The 13257-nt window shown below is 39.0% G+C and overlaps 1 protein-coding gene across 1 annotated transcript in view; it reads left to right on the top strand.

Moving 5' to 3' along the window:
• The window catches only part of SLC5A11 (solute carrier family 5 member 11), a 717678-nt gene that overhangs the window by 332942 nt on the left and 371479 nt on the right, over nt 1-13257 (top strand). The gene's annotated exons all lie outside the window — the stretch shown is intronic.

Genomic DNA, 13257 nt, shown 5'->3' with positions numbered 1-13257 from the left:
TTTAGCAGCATGAATACATCCAGAGATGCTATGCAGTATGACCCCTCCATGTGTGCCAAAATACTTACTATGTGCACTGTGTTAGAGTTACAAAGTAGTTACAGCATGGTGGCCTCTTGCAGGGACTGCAATTTCCAGCAAAACAGGCTGTGGCTGCTGACACAGATGAAGAGTCAGAGGAGGAGCCAGTGGCAAGGGATGACTATACCAGACAGAGGTGGACACAGTGTCTTGTAGCACTAGCAAACAGGTAGCTGATTGCATATAGTTTTACAACATAACTATGCAACAGTTAAGCAGATACATAAAAGTAAAAGAGATACATGCAGAAATACCAGATTGTGCTTATCCATGCATAGCGCTGGCTACATTGTGGAAAAGATATAAGAACTCCAAGTAACAATATAGAGAAGGAAGGGCACTGTTTTCATCATTTGCATATAGGGAGTGTAGGAATGTATGTATTTCCCTGGAAAGTTTATGAATGTGAGTCGGATATAAAAAGTACACATGTGGGTACTGTGGAAATTTTTTATGGGGGGATTACTGTGCAGAAGGGCCAGAATCAGAGTGTGTGTGTGTGTGTGTGTGTGTGTGTGTGTGTGTGTGTGCGTGCGTGTGTGTGTGTGTGTGTGTGTGTGTGTGTGTGTGTGTGTGTGTGTGTGTGTGTGTGCGTGTGTGCGTGTGTGTGTGTATGTGTTGATGGTGTGTGCTTGTGTCTGCAGGGACACAGCCTCAACACTTTGTCAGCACTGGCATGCTGGCCTACCAGACAGGTCCAGTGTATGCATAACCGAAAATTTAGCTTCCCATACATGCCAATGCCCACAAGAGCTGGCTGTACCATAACCTTGGATAGATGTTGGTGTGCTGCCTGACCATGAACAATGTTTGCTGCAGGATGTGCCAATATGACCACTACCATGACTATGGGGATGGCCTCTCCTGAGTGTAGCCACATCTACAAATGATGTTGCTCTAGAAGTGCTATTACTGGAGAAACAGGATCTCAATCAACCATGGCCAGGTTGGCTAAAAGCAGGGGATGTAGCAGATGGCCAGTCATAAGGACAGCCCCTAATCCCTGTCAGAAAACCCAGAGAAGACATTGCATGGTCCATTGTTTGATTCTTAAATTATAAATACAGATCATGCACTCTAGTAGGTCAGTGTGCATAGCCTCATTCACTCTCACTATCTCAGCCATGGCTTTGGTGGAGCAACCCTTTGCCATCACAATGGCCCTGCACATATGTTTGGTGGCAGCTACTGATGCACCATGACAATGGGGAGGGCAGTAACAGTAACTATAGTGAGCACTATTACTAACCCCCCCTCCTCAGTGTGCAATCCCATGCCTATGACTGCTAGTGCCAGAGTCAGACCTTTCTCTACTAGGAAGTCAACATACTTCACAGATCCACAATGTTACCATCAATCTGTCCACTTTCAGATGGTATTGTGGCCTGGGTATGCACAAGCATAGAGAGTATGTAAATATTTTGAGTAATGGATGTGGGGGTCATAGTCTGTATGTCCAACACAGACTCTTCATCCCCTGACTGTGTCAGCTTATCCACCCCATCATAATCAGAGACTAAATATCCTCCAACATCAGGCAGGATATTTCCAGAGTGTTGATGGCAGACAATAATTCTGCTGTGAGCACAGCAATAAATAAATAGCCAGTATAAGTATGAACAGCACCACAACTGCACATACAGCTGTTGCCATACATGGATATTGACTTATAAACCTGCTCATACTTTGTGCAGGTATATATTGCACCTAGATGCCAGATGTACCTATATGACACAAGTGGAACACTGATTATAAGGCACAGTGTGACTAAAAGCTAAAAATACTAGGAGTATATACCAGGGGCATCAACTTTGGAAATTTTCTGGGACCTGTCCATCTCTGCCCCGACATCCACCATCACACTGTGGATCTCTGTGGAGGTGGTACTAGTGTTAAGTGAAGGCAGGAACTCCTCCCCCTCCGTAATGGGTAGCTCAGTAAATGGGCCACCATCTGCCACCCTCTATTTCTGTACCATAGTTTGTACTCTGTGAGTGGCAACATGGATCATATCGATCACCCAGCAGTGGACCACATCATAACTATCCAGCTGTCCACACACAACATTAACGTTTGTGAATACTTTCCACCAGGCATAGGCATGAAAGAGCTGGTCACTGGAATTCACAGCAAAGAGCCATCTACCACGGAGATGGTGAGCCACTAGCATCACCCCATTTTTAGCCTACATAACTTGGACTTGTGGGTGGATGGGGGTCTCTGTCCCTGTGTTGTAGGCATAGATCTGCTGATATCAAAAGCACTGGAATTAGTAGCTGTGGTTCAGAATATATCTTATAAATCCTAACAGTAATGCTATACTAATATTTCATCTGCTACACTTTATTGGAGCTGACACTGATATACATGTATCCACAAAATAATCCTTGCCTGAATGTCAAGCTTAGTATGTCCCAAGGTCTACCAAATCCACGAAGCAAGTAAGTGATGACAAGTTATCAGAAAGAGAAGAATTACAACAACTGGCACAAAAACTGGTGGATAATTACATATATATAAGATACACAACACTCTACTGCTGCATGGCACACTTTAAAGGTGCTGCAACCTACTGCAACATGCACACAATTACAGACATAACACATGCAATGTTCCCCTTAAGAGATCTTTGAGCAATACATTGAAAAGCTGTCAGCACTTCTATACATTACATTAAACAGCATGCAAATAGCTAATCCTAAACAAAGAAGGAGGCATCAAAAGTACAATAAACCATTTGTAAGTAAACAAGCTCCTGCAGCAGAAACAGGCAGACGATTCCAGGCGTTTGTTGTCTTGTCTAGCACGATGAGGATCTGTACTTCTGGTCACTCTTTAATCCTGTAGATTCCTCCCTCTGGGTGTCATGATTATGCCAGTTATAGTTTATTTCATTATTTGTTTCTAAATTGCTCAATCAGCATGAGAAGCACACATGATAACCATCGTGGTGATTTCTGCTCGCTGCTGTCCTCATGCCCAAGCACTTGCTGCATCCTGTGCACATGCACAATACGCTCATTACTTTAAGGGAGCGTCAGCTGTTATCCTATATCTGACACCCTGAAGATGGAGTCACTACAGAGCATGTCTTCTCCACAGCATATAAAGGCATATTGGAATTCCATGTTTCACATATTAAACCGCCACTAGAAACATGATAATATGGTATGGTACATATTATTTTTTATTTTGCAATCCGTCAAGCAAATGAGGGGGGTGTTGATGCACACAAAATGACAAAATGACACAAGCAAGAATTTAGTTGGATGCCAATTCCTCTGCCATTTTTCCTAAGCTCTTCAAAGGTGAGACAATTAAGGCCAGAGAAGGTAAGGGCAATGCTCCTTTTAGAGCACAGAGGTAATGTGAGGAGAAGTCCAAGATTTTTATGGTCTTCCAGAATAAGCTATACAGACAAAAGCTCCTGCATGAGGGCTATACCAGGTCATAGTGTAAGGATGATGCCTCGAATAGTTTGGCCAAGGCTATCACTAATGCTACTGCCATCGATTGAACTGGGGATCTATCCTGTCACCATCACAATGTCATGAACCAGTGGAAATCAGTCCTCCTTGTCCACTAAAAGTATATCAAGAGAGATGATAAAATCAGCAAGCAAAGAAGAATAGCACTGCTGGAACTGAATTCATCCTCAAGTCTTGGTGATTACCTTCACAAGGTGGACCCTGTTTTTACAAAATCTCACCAACATTACACTGATATATAGACTGTATTTTATATAGCATATATCATGGATAGAAGTAGGTTAAAAATAAAAACAAACAGCTGAGTGCACAAGTCGCAGAATCAAAAAGTGCCTAGTCCTGGTAGGTGCAATGGTGACAGGACTGAAAAAAATGACAGTGTAGAATCCTCAAGACACGGAGACATTTCTAGAATGTGGATAGGCCAGGTTCAAGGAGAGGATGTCCCCTCTGTTGTACAAGGAAGCAGTAGTCAACAAATATCACAAATCTGATAGGCCAAACAAATGCCATAAGATGATAGAATGGACTCTTGAGGATAAGAAAGACATTACATATTATTACTATTATGCAAGAAGCCCAGAATTTCCAGGCAGATGATATGCAAAAAAAGATTGAGAGAAGTTTGAGGAAAAGAAAAGATTTACACAAGAAAAAAACTATGAAAAGCTTCAAATGCAAATTTATGTCCATTAATACAACAAATTCATGAAAAACATTATAGACAAGTAACCTTGGGCTGTTTGGAAAAAGAAACCACTGAGGAGGTACAAAAATATAAAGAACAAAATCCAAAGATTTTTGAAAAGTTTAAAAATGAAATATGGACATGGGGAAAAAAGAGAGAGATCACATATGGTGTAATAGTATGCAAAGGAGAAAACCAAGTTAATCTATAAAAAAAGCAACCCAAAGATATTCAAAGAGAAATACAGGCAAAGGTGCCCAAATATGAAAAATTTCACAATGCAAAAAGTAAGATCACAAACGGGGAACATAGAACAGAAGATTAATAAAGTATAAGTTAAAAAATAGACACTGAAGTTATGGAATAACTGAGAAGTGAAGGATTTTGTGTAGAAAGTCCAACACGTTATATCACAGCACGATAGAATAATGAGTCCCCCAAAGTAAGGAGAAAGAGGAGGAGCAGGAGACGTCTGAAGAAGAAATATAGACATGGGAAAGAAAGAGATTTAATATGGTGCAATATTTATGCAAATGAGAAAGCAAAACTAATTAATACAAAAACAGCAGCACCAAAGATATTTGAAGAGAAATACAGGCAAAGACATCCAGGTATGAAAAATTTTACAATACAAAAAATAAGAAAACAAAGAGGGATTCAGAAAAGTGAATTAGTAATGGAGAAGTTAGAGAAATAGAAACTGAGGTTATGGATTACTTGCCAAGCAAAGGATTTAGTGTTTGACAACACCACAGCAGGATGAATAATGGATCCCCAAATTAAGGAGCAACCCGTGGAACAGGAAACATCTGATCGGGTCCCATATGACGATACTTTGGAGCCTTCCTTAGGAAACCAGTACAAAGTTTAGTTGGAGTTGCACAGCAAAGGAAGGAACAGGAAACTGTGTCAACTCTGATGCAGTCAATGGCACAGGAAGATGCTCTGGAACTTTCTGTAGAATGCCCACAGGAAATGGACAACAAAGAATGTGACCTCAGTTTAGAAGAAAATTACCTAAGGGAAGAGTTGCTTGATTTAATAGAGATGGCTAGACATATTAAGATCAATGAAAGAAATAGACTACAAAAAGTCAATAAGACTCAAAGTGTTAGAATTTTGATAATACAAATGAACAGAGTAATCAAGACTGTTCATAGAAATTCATGTAATATAACAGAAGTAAATATGATATATTCCTGTCTGGTTAAATTAATAACAAATGGGTGGGAGACCGGCATAGTGGTTAAGGTGTTAACCTTATAGGCACACGGTAGAAGGTTTGATTCTCACATGGGGTAATTGGCTAGGCTTAAAATGGCCCACAAGGTCTGTTAGCCTAGTACTAATCTATGAACCTATGACCCTATAAAGTCTTACCACAAAAACACAGAGCAGAAGGAAAGGGAAGGGGAGAAATCAAATGCCATCATGGAAGTACTAAATAGAGAAAACTATAAAGCTTTTAAAACAAGAAGTAGCACTGTTAGAAGAGTACAGGAGAGGGAATAGATCAACAAAAATACTCAGAAAGATAAACATGATAAAAGTAAATCACAGTATCAGAACAGATCAAGATCTATCATATACTGTTGCAAGTAATGAACTAAAGATATCAGCACAGACAGAAAAAAGTTAGAAGAAGATATGCAGATAAATATAAAGGAAAAGTACAGAATAAGCAATTTACTGATGACCCAAAAACATTTTTTTAGAGAACTGGGAAAAAAGGCAAAAAAAAAAGAACTGAAACACCATCAAAAAGAGAAGAAATAGACGCATATTGGAGAAATATCTATGAAGATTCCATGGAACATAACATAAACGCTGAATGGATAGAAGAAATAAAAGAAAGAATAATAAGTTCAAATGTACAGGATATGAAATGGGATGAAGTAATGGCCAGAGAAACTCGAAACAAAATTAAGAAACGCTCCTAAATAGAAAATCCCAGGCCCAGAAGCAATACCTAACTTCGGGCTAAAACAATTAAAATCTTTACATGAAGACATTGCCATGAGTAAGAACTATTTATATGCATACCTTGAACAGATGCAAGTCTGGTTAACAATGGGAAAAACAATACTCCTACTTAAAAGTGAACATACAAGCTATCCTAAAACCTATAGGTCAATAACTTGCCTTCTGATGCCAACAGAGTTTATAGTCATTTAGAGGAAAACTCATTCATGGCAATAGAACAAAACAGTAACAAAAGAAAGTTGTATGGAGGAAAGGATAATTTGTTGTTAAATAAAGTCATAATGGAGAACTGCAAAAAGGGAGGAATCTAAGTATGGCATGGCTTGACTACAAAAGGTATTTGATAGTATTCCACATTCATTGATAAAAGAGTGCTTAAAATGTAAAACACACACCCTACACTGATCGATTACATTACAGTGACCATGAAACAGTGCCAAACCACTTTGCAGTTAAGCCATGATAAAGGGCAAATTATTATTCAAGGGATAAACATTTAAAGGGGGATATTCCAGGGTGACTCTTTGCCACCACTGCTCTTTTGTCTTGCCCTTAACATATTAAGCTGTCTACTTAACAGATTAGGTCATGGCTACAGTTTGGCTCTCAGAAAATAACAGTGTAAAGACTTCTCATCGTCTTTTTGTGGTTGATTTAAAACTGTACAGTTCATCAGATGAGGTACTGAAACACAATTGCAAGTGGTAAAAACTTTCTGAGATGATTTAAGAATGTCATTTGGTCTTGATGACTGTGCAAAAGCAACTTTTAGAGCAGTAAAGCTACAGCACAAACATCAGTCTGGGACAGGAAGTCATATAAAAGAACTTGAGCAAGACGGGGTGTATATTTGGAAATTGATGAGGGATCAGCAAAAAAACATGAACAAATATGAATAAAACTTAGTAAGGAATATTTTAGAAGACTGAAATTAATACTAAAAACAGCTCTGACATCTAGGAACAAAGTCCAAGCAATAAACCAAATTGTTCTTCCTGTCCTAACTTACAGTTTGGAGTGACTGGCTGACCCCAAAAGGTATTGGATCAGATAGACAGGAAAACAAAAACAAATGCTTCATGATTATTAAATAATTTATAAAAATCAGTGTATACCAATATTATATATTTCTTGTTCAGAAGGAGGTATGGGCTTCCTTGAAATTAATTGCATGTATAGATCTGCATTCATAGGACTGCATACATATTTGCTGACCTCTCAAGACCCAAACATAGTAAAAGTTTAAAAACAAGAGGGGCATATGTATAAAATGCCTTACCTGCTTAGTTTAGCAGAAGCATATCTGTGTCAAGTTGGAATAGAAATCAATAAAAGAAAAAAAAAATAAAGGTCCAAACATCTATTTTATTAAAACAGAACAAAGCTTTCAAGTCAACCAACTCTTTTTCAGTGTTAATTAAAAACAGCCAAGCTATAGCTCATAATAAATATCAAAAGCCAGCCAATAAAGACAACAGAATCAATCACATGTTATAAAATTAGAGAAAGATAAAAGGGGAAGGTTGAGAAGGGAGTACATGCAAGCAATAAATTGCAAAATCAATTACTATATATTTCATAATAAATCAGCTTATATATATATATATATATATATATATATATATATATATATATATATATATATAAATCAACATGTATAAAAAATGAACATATACATATAAAAAGAACACATATATAAAAGGCAATGTTTGTGTACGTGTGTGTGTGTGTGTGTGTGTGTGTGTGTGTGTGTGTGTGTGTGTGTGTGTGTGTGTGTGTGTGTGTTATGTGTGCATGTATATATATATATATATATATATATATATATATATATACAATATCCCATCCATACCTGTCAGTTTCGAGATATTTCACTAATGTACATAATTGGTTACAGTTCATCATAAAAAGTGTGTTTTCTGCAATAAAATTGAGTATTTCTGTCATTAATTATTTCAACTATTTTTAATTCATCATCATTTTTTAACTAAAACATTGAGAGGTATATTCTTACTTCATCTCCATACTTCTCATTCTCCATTGGTCCACCTTGTTGTCCCTACATCAGCTAATCCTACTCATTCTTCATTGGTCCACCTTGTTGTCCCTACATCATCTCCATCCTAATCATTCCTCATTGGTCCACCTTATTGTCCCTACTTCATCTCCATACTACTCATTCTGCATTGGTCCACCTTGTTGTCCCTACATCAGCTAATCCTACTCAATCTTCATTGGTCCACCTTGTTGTCCCTACATCAGCTAATCCTACTCATTCTTCATTCGTCCACCTTGTTGTCCCTACATCATCTCCATCCTAATCATTCCTCATTGGTCCACCTTGTTGTCCGTACTTCATCTCCATACTACTCATTCTCCATTGGTCCACCTTGCTGTCCCTACATCAGCTAAACCTATTCATTCTCCATTGGTCCATCTTGTTGTCCCTACATCAGCTAATCCTACTCATTCCCTAATGGTCCACCTTGTTGTCTCTACATCAGCTAATCCTACTCATTCTCCATTGGTCCACCTTGTTGTCCCTACATCAGCTAATCCTACTCATCCTTCATTGGTCCACTTTGTTGTCCCTACATCAGCTAATCCTACTCATTCTCTATTGGTCCACCTTGTTGTCCCTACATCACCTAATTCTACTCATTCTCCATTGGTCCACCTTGTTGTCCCTACATCATCTCCATCCTAATCATTTCTCATTGCTCCACCTTGTTGTCCCTACTTCATCTCCATACTACTCATTCTCCATTGGTCCACCTTGTTGTCCCTACATCAGCTAATCCTAATCCTTCTCCAGTGGTCCACCTTGATGTCCCTAAATCAGCTACTCCTACTCATTCTCCAGTGGTCTACCTTGTTGTCCCTACATCATCTCCATCCTAATCATTCCTCATTGGTCCACCTTGTTGTCCCTACATCAGCTAATCCTACTCATTCTCCATTGGTCCACCTTGTTGTCCCTACATCATCTCCATCCTAATCATTCCTCATTGGTCCACCTTGTTGCCCCCACTTCATCTCCATACTACTCATTCTCCATTGGTCCACTTTGTTTTCCCTACATCATCTCCATCCTAATCATCCCTCATTGGTCCACCTTGTTGTCCCTACTTCATCCCCATACTACTCATTCTCCATTGGTCCATTTTATTGTCCCTACATCAACTAATCCTACTCATTCTGTATTGGTCCACCTTGTTGTCCCTACAGGAACTAATCCTACTCATTCTCCATTGGTCAACCTTGTTGTCCCTACATCAGCTAATCCTACTCATTCTCTATTTGTCCACCTTATTGTCCCTACATCATCTCCATCCTAATCATTCCTCATTGGTCCACCTTGTTGTCCCCACTTCATCTCCATACTACTCATTCTCCATTGGTCCACCATGTTGTCCCTACCTCATCTCCATCCTAATCAAACCTCATTGGTCCACCTTGTTATCCCTACTTCATCTCCATACTACTCATTCTTCATTGGTCCATATTGTTGTCCCTACATCAGCTAATCCTACTCATTCTGTATTGGTCCACCTTGTTGTCCCTACATCAGCTAATCCTACTCATTCTCTATTGGTCCACCTTGCTGTCCCTACATCCGCTAATCCTACTAATTCTTCATTGGTCCACTTTGCTGTCCCTACATCAGCAAATCCTACTCATTCTCCATTGGTCCACCTTGTTGTCCCTACATCATCTCCATCCTAATCAATCCTCATTGCTCCACCTTGTTATCCCTACTTCATCTCCATACTACTCATTCTTCACTGGCCCACCTTGTTGTTCCTACATCAGCTAGCCCTACTCCTTCTCCATTGGTCCACCTTCTTGTCCATGCATCAGCTAATCCTACTCATTCTCCATTGGTCCACCATGTTGTCCCTACATCATCTCCATCCAAATCATTCCTCATTGGTCCACCGTGTTGTCCCCACTTCATCTCCATACTACTCATTCTCCATTGGTCCACCATGTTGTCCCTACATTATCTCCATCCTAATCATTCCTCATTGGTCCACCTTGTTGTCCCTACTTCATCTCCATACTACTCATTCTCCATTGGTCCATCTTGTTGTCCCTACATCAGCTAATCCTACTCATTCTGTATTGGCACACCTTGTTGTCCCTACATCAGCTAATCCTACTCATTCTCCATTGGTCCATCTTGTTGTCCCTACATCAGCTAATCCTACTCATTCTTCATTGGTCCACCATGTTGTCCCTACATCAACTAATCCTACTCATTCTCCATTGGTCCACCTTGTTGTCCCTACATCAGCTAATCCTACTCATTCTCCATTGGTCCACCTTGTTGTCCCAAAATCAGCTAATCCTACTCATTCTCCATTGGTCCACTTTGTTGCCCCTACATCAGCTAATCCTACTCATTCTCCATTGGTCCACCTTGTTATCCCTACATCAGCTGATCCTACTCATTCTTCATTGGTCCACCTTGTTGCCCCTACATCAGCTAATCCTACTCATTCTCCATTGGTCCACCTTGTTGTCCCAACATCAGCTAATCCTACTCATTCTCCATTTGTCCACCTTGTTGTCCCTACATCAGCTAATCCTACTCATTCTCCATCAGTCCACCTTGTTGTCCCTACGTCAACTAATCCTACTCATTCTTCATTGGTCCAACTTGTTGCCCCTACATCAGCTAATCCTACTCATTCTCCATTGGTCCACCTTGTTGTCCCTACATCAGCTGATCCTACTCATTCTCTATTGGTCCACCTTATTGTCCCTACTTCAGCTAATCCTCCTTATTCTTCATTGGTCCACCTTGTTCTCTCTACATCATCTCCATCCTAATCATTCCTCATTGGTCCACCTTGTTGTTCCCTACATCATTTCCAACCTACTCATTCTTCATTGGTTCACCTTGTGTGCTACCATCTGCTTACTTAACCTTTTTCATTTCTGTCCTATACAAATTCCATGGCTTATTGACGTTCAGTGCTTACTTGTCACACTTCAACAGTGTTCTAATATTCCCTCAAAATGTGTGTTCTTTGATCATTTGACTTTAAGCTTTTCTGTGACTTCACTTGTTAATATGCTGCTCTTGAGAATATCAACCTGGCAGGTGTTCAAATCCATGCAAACGTACATTGTAAGACACTGCAAAACAGTCTGCATCATGTGGCTATTATGCAGCTCAAATATGAAATTACAGTACATGTAATATGTTTAAGTAGCAGACAGAAAGGTATACATTATCAATGTAATACAGATAGGATTTTGATCCTCTGACGGTTTTATGTTGTTTACCAGTGTTCATTTTACATTAGACACTGTTCTAACTTTCCCTTGAAATGTGTGTCGTCTGACAACTTCACCATATGTTCTTCAGTGGCTTTACTTGGTAGTTCACTGTGCTAGAGGATTCTATCTAGGCAGGCAGGACTTCATATTCATGAAAAATACCACATTCGAAGACAATCCATAGCCTATTCTTTATGTCTTTTATTGCAAATATGAGATAAGGTATACATACTTTATGTATGTAAGAGGTCTGATGTATACTTTGCTAATTCATTAGGTGGAGTGTTATAAAAACCTGATGTTTATTTGCTGTTTTACAATAAGCAATATTCACTTGTCAACACAATCTTAACATTCTGCTGAAATGTGCTTGTCAGAAACCCTTACTATGAATTCTTGCTTGGCATGTCATGCTAATGCACTGGTTTAGAGAATATCAGTGAAAAAGACAGGGTTCAAATCCATTCAGTTACAGTATTATTTATTTTTTGTCTATTCAGTGTTCCCTGAAATTCTACTTGCCTATCATCACAGTGTAACTTATCTTGGGGGTTTGGCACTTTCTAAACAAATTAATATATTTATTCATTTACCTTTGTTTAGCTACGATGTTGAGAAATTTGGGCCTCTGTTGTTCCTCCATCCTACTCATTCCTTGACTCACCATATGAGGTGTGTTCTAGCCTGTGCTTGCTTCTCCATTTCATCACTGTCCTAAACTCCATTTTCCAACCTATCATGTAGTCAGAAATTAGATGACTATATCACACACATGCCCAATAGGGCTAATAAACAACAACAAATATTCATCATTCTGTAGTATTTCATTGTTCAGCAGTTCACTCAATGCAGCATTGATTACTAAACTTCACCATAGACAAGTGACATTGTTCATCCTATGGCACACATGAAGAAATTGCCATATCATGCACTAATAAATTGCCATAAACAAAAATAGAAAATGAGACACAGTTAATGAGTACAATCTAAGTGCATCCATGTCACAGTATTAGATGGGATGGCTTTAATCACCTGATGGTTTTATGCTACTTTAAAATATTCATTATACAGTTTTACACACTGTAGAGACATTCCCCAGAAATGTATGTTTTCTGACCCATACACTACAGTTTCTTCTGTGGCTTTATGCACTAATATACAGGTCTGCAGAATATAGTTAACACAGGCAGGGTTTCATGTCCAGTGAGGGAGGTCTGTCTTGTGGCAGTCAGAAAAAAATCCATATAGCATATAAATACATTGTCATCCCTTGCACAGATAAGATGCTCATCCATGCACATAAGTATATCATAAAATAAATCTAATGGCCATAATCTAGCTGCTTCCATGAATACGTAAATTCATTTACTAATATCCACAGTCTCAATCCACTGGTTTAGGGTTTTATTACCTTCCTAATTTTATGTAGTTTTACAATGTTCATTTCTCACTCTGAAAAAAGTTGCTCCATTCCCCTTAAATGTCTTTGTTATATACATTGTGCTACTTGTGCTTCTGCACCATACCTTGCTAAAGCATTGGTATAGAGACTTTCACCACCCAAACAATGGGTTCTAATCCATATAGGCGTAAATCTCTTGTTCTTGTCAAGAGTTCTGTTCTCTTGAAATGTTTTTGCTAGATATCTTTCATAAACATTCTTCAGTGGTATGCCTTGCTAATGTGCTATTAGTTGCTATTAAATGGTCTGTTCCCCTGAACTGTGCT

The sequence above is a fragment of the Protopterus annectens genome, chromosome 12.part0, assembly GCF_019279795.1.
Source record: "Protopterus annectens isolate FY-2018-M chromosome 12.part0, PAN1.0, whole genome shotgun sequence".
NCBI classification, from domain to species: Eukaryota; Metazoa; Chordata; order Ceratodontiformes; family Protopteridae; genus Protopterus; species Protopterus annectens.
The sequence above is the reverse complement of the archived record's forward strand: the minus strand, read 5'-3'. Positions and strand labels throughout refer to the sequence as shown.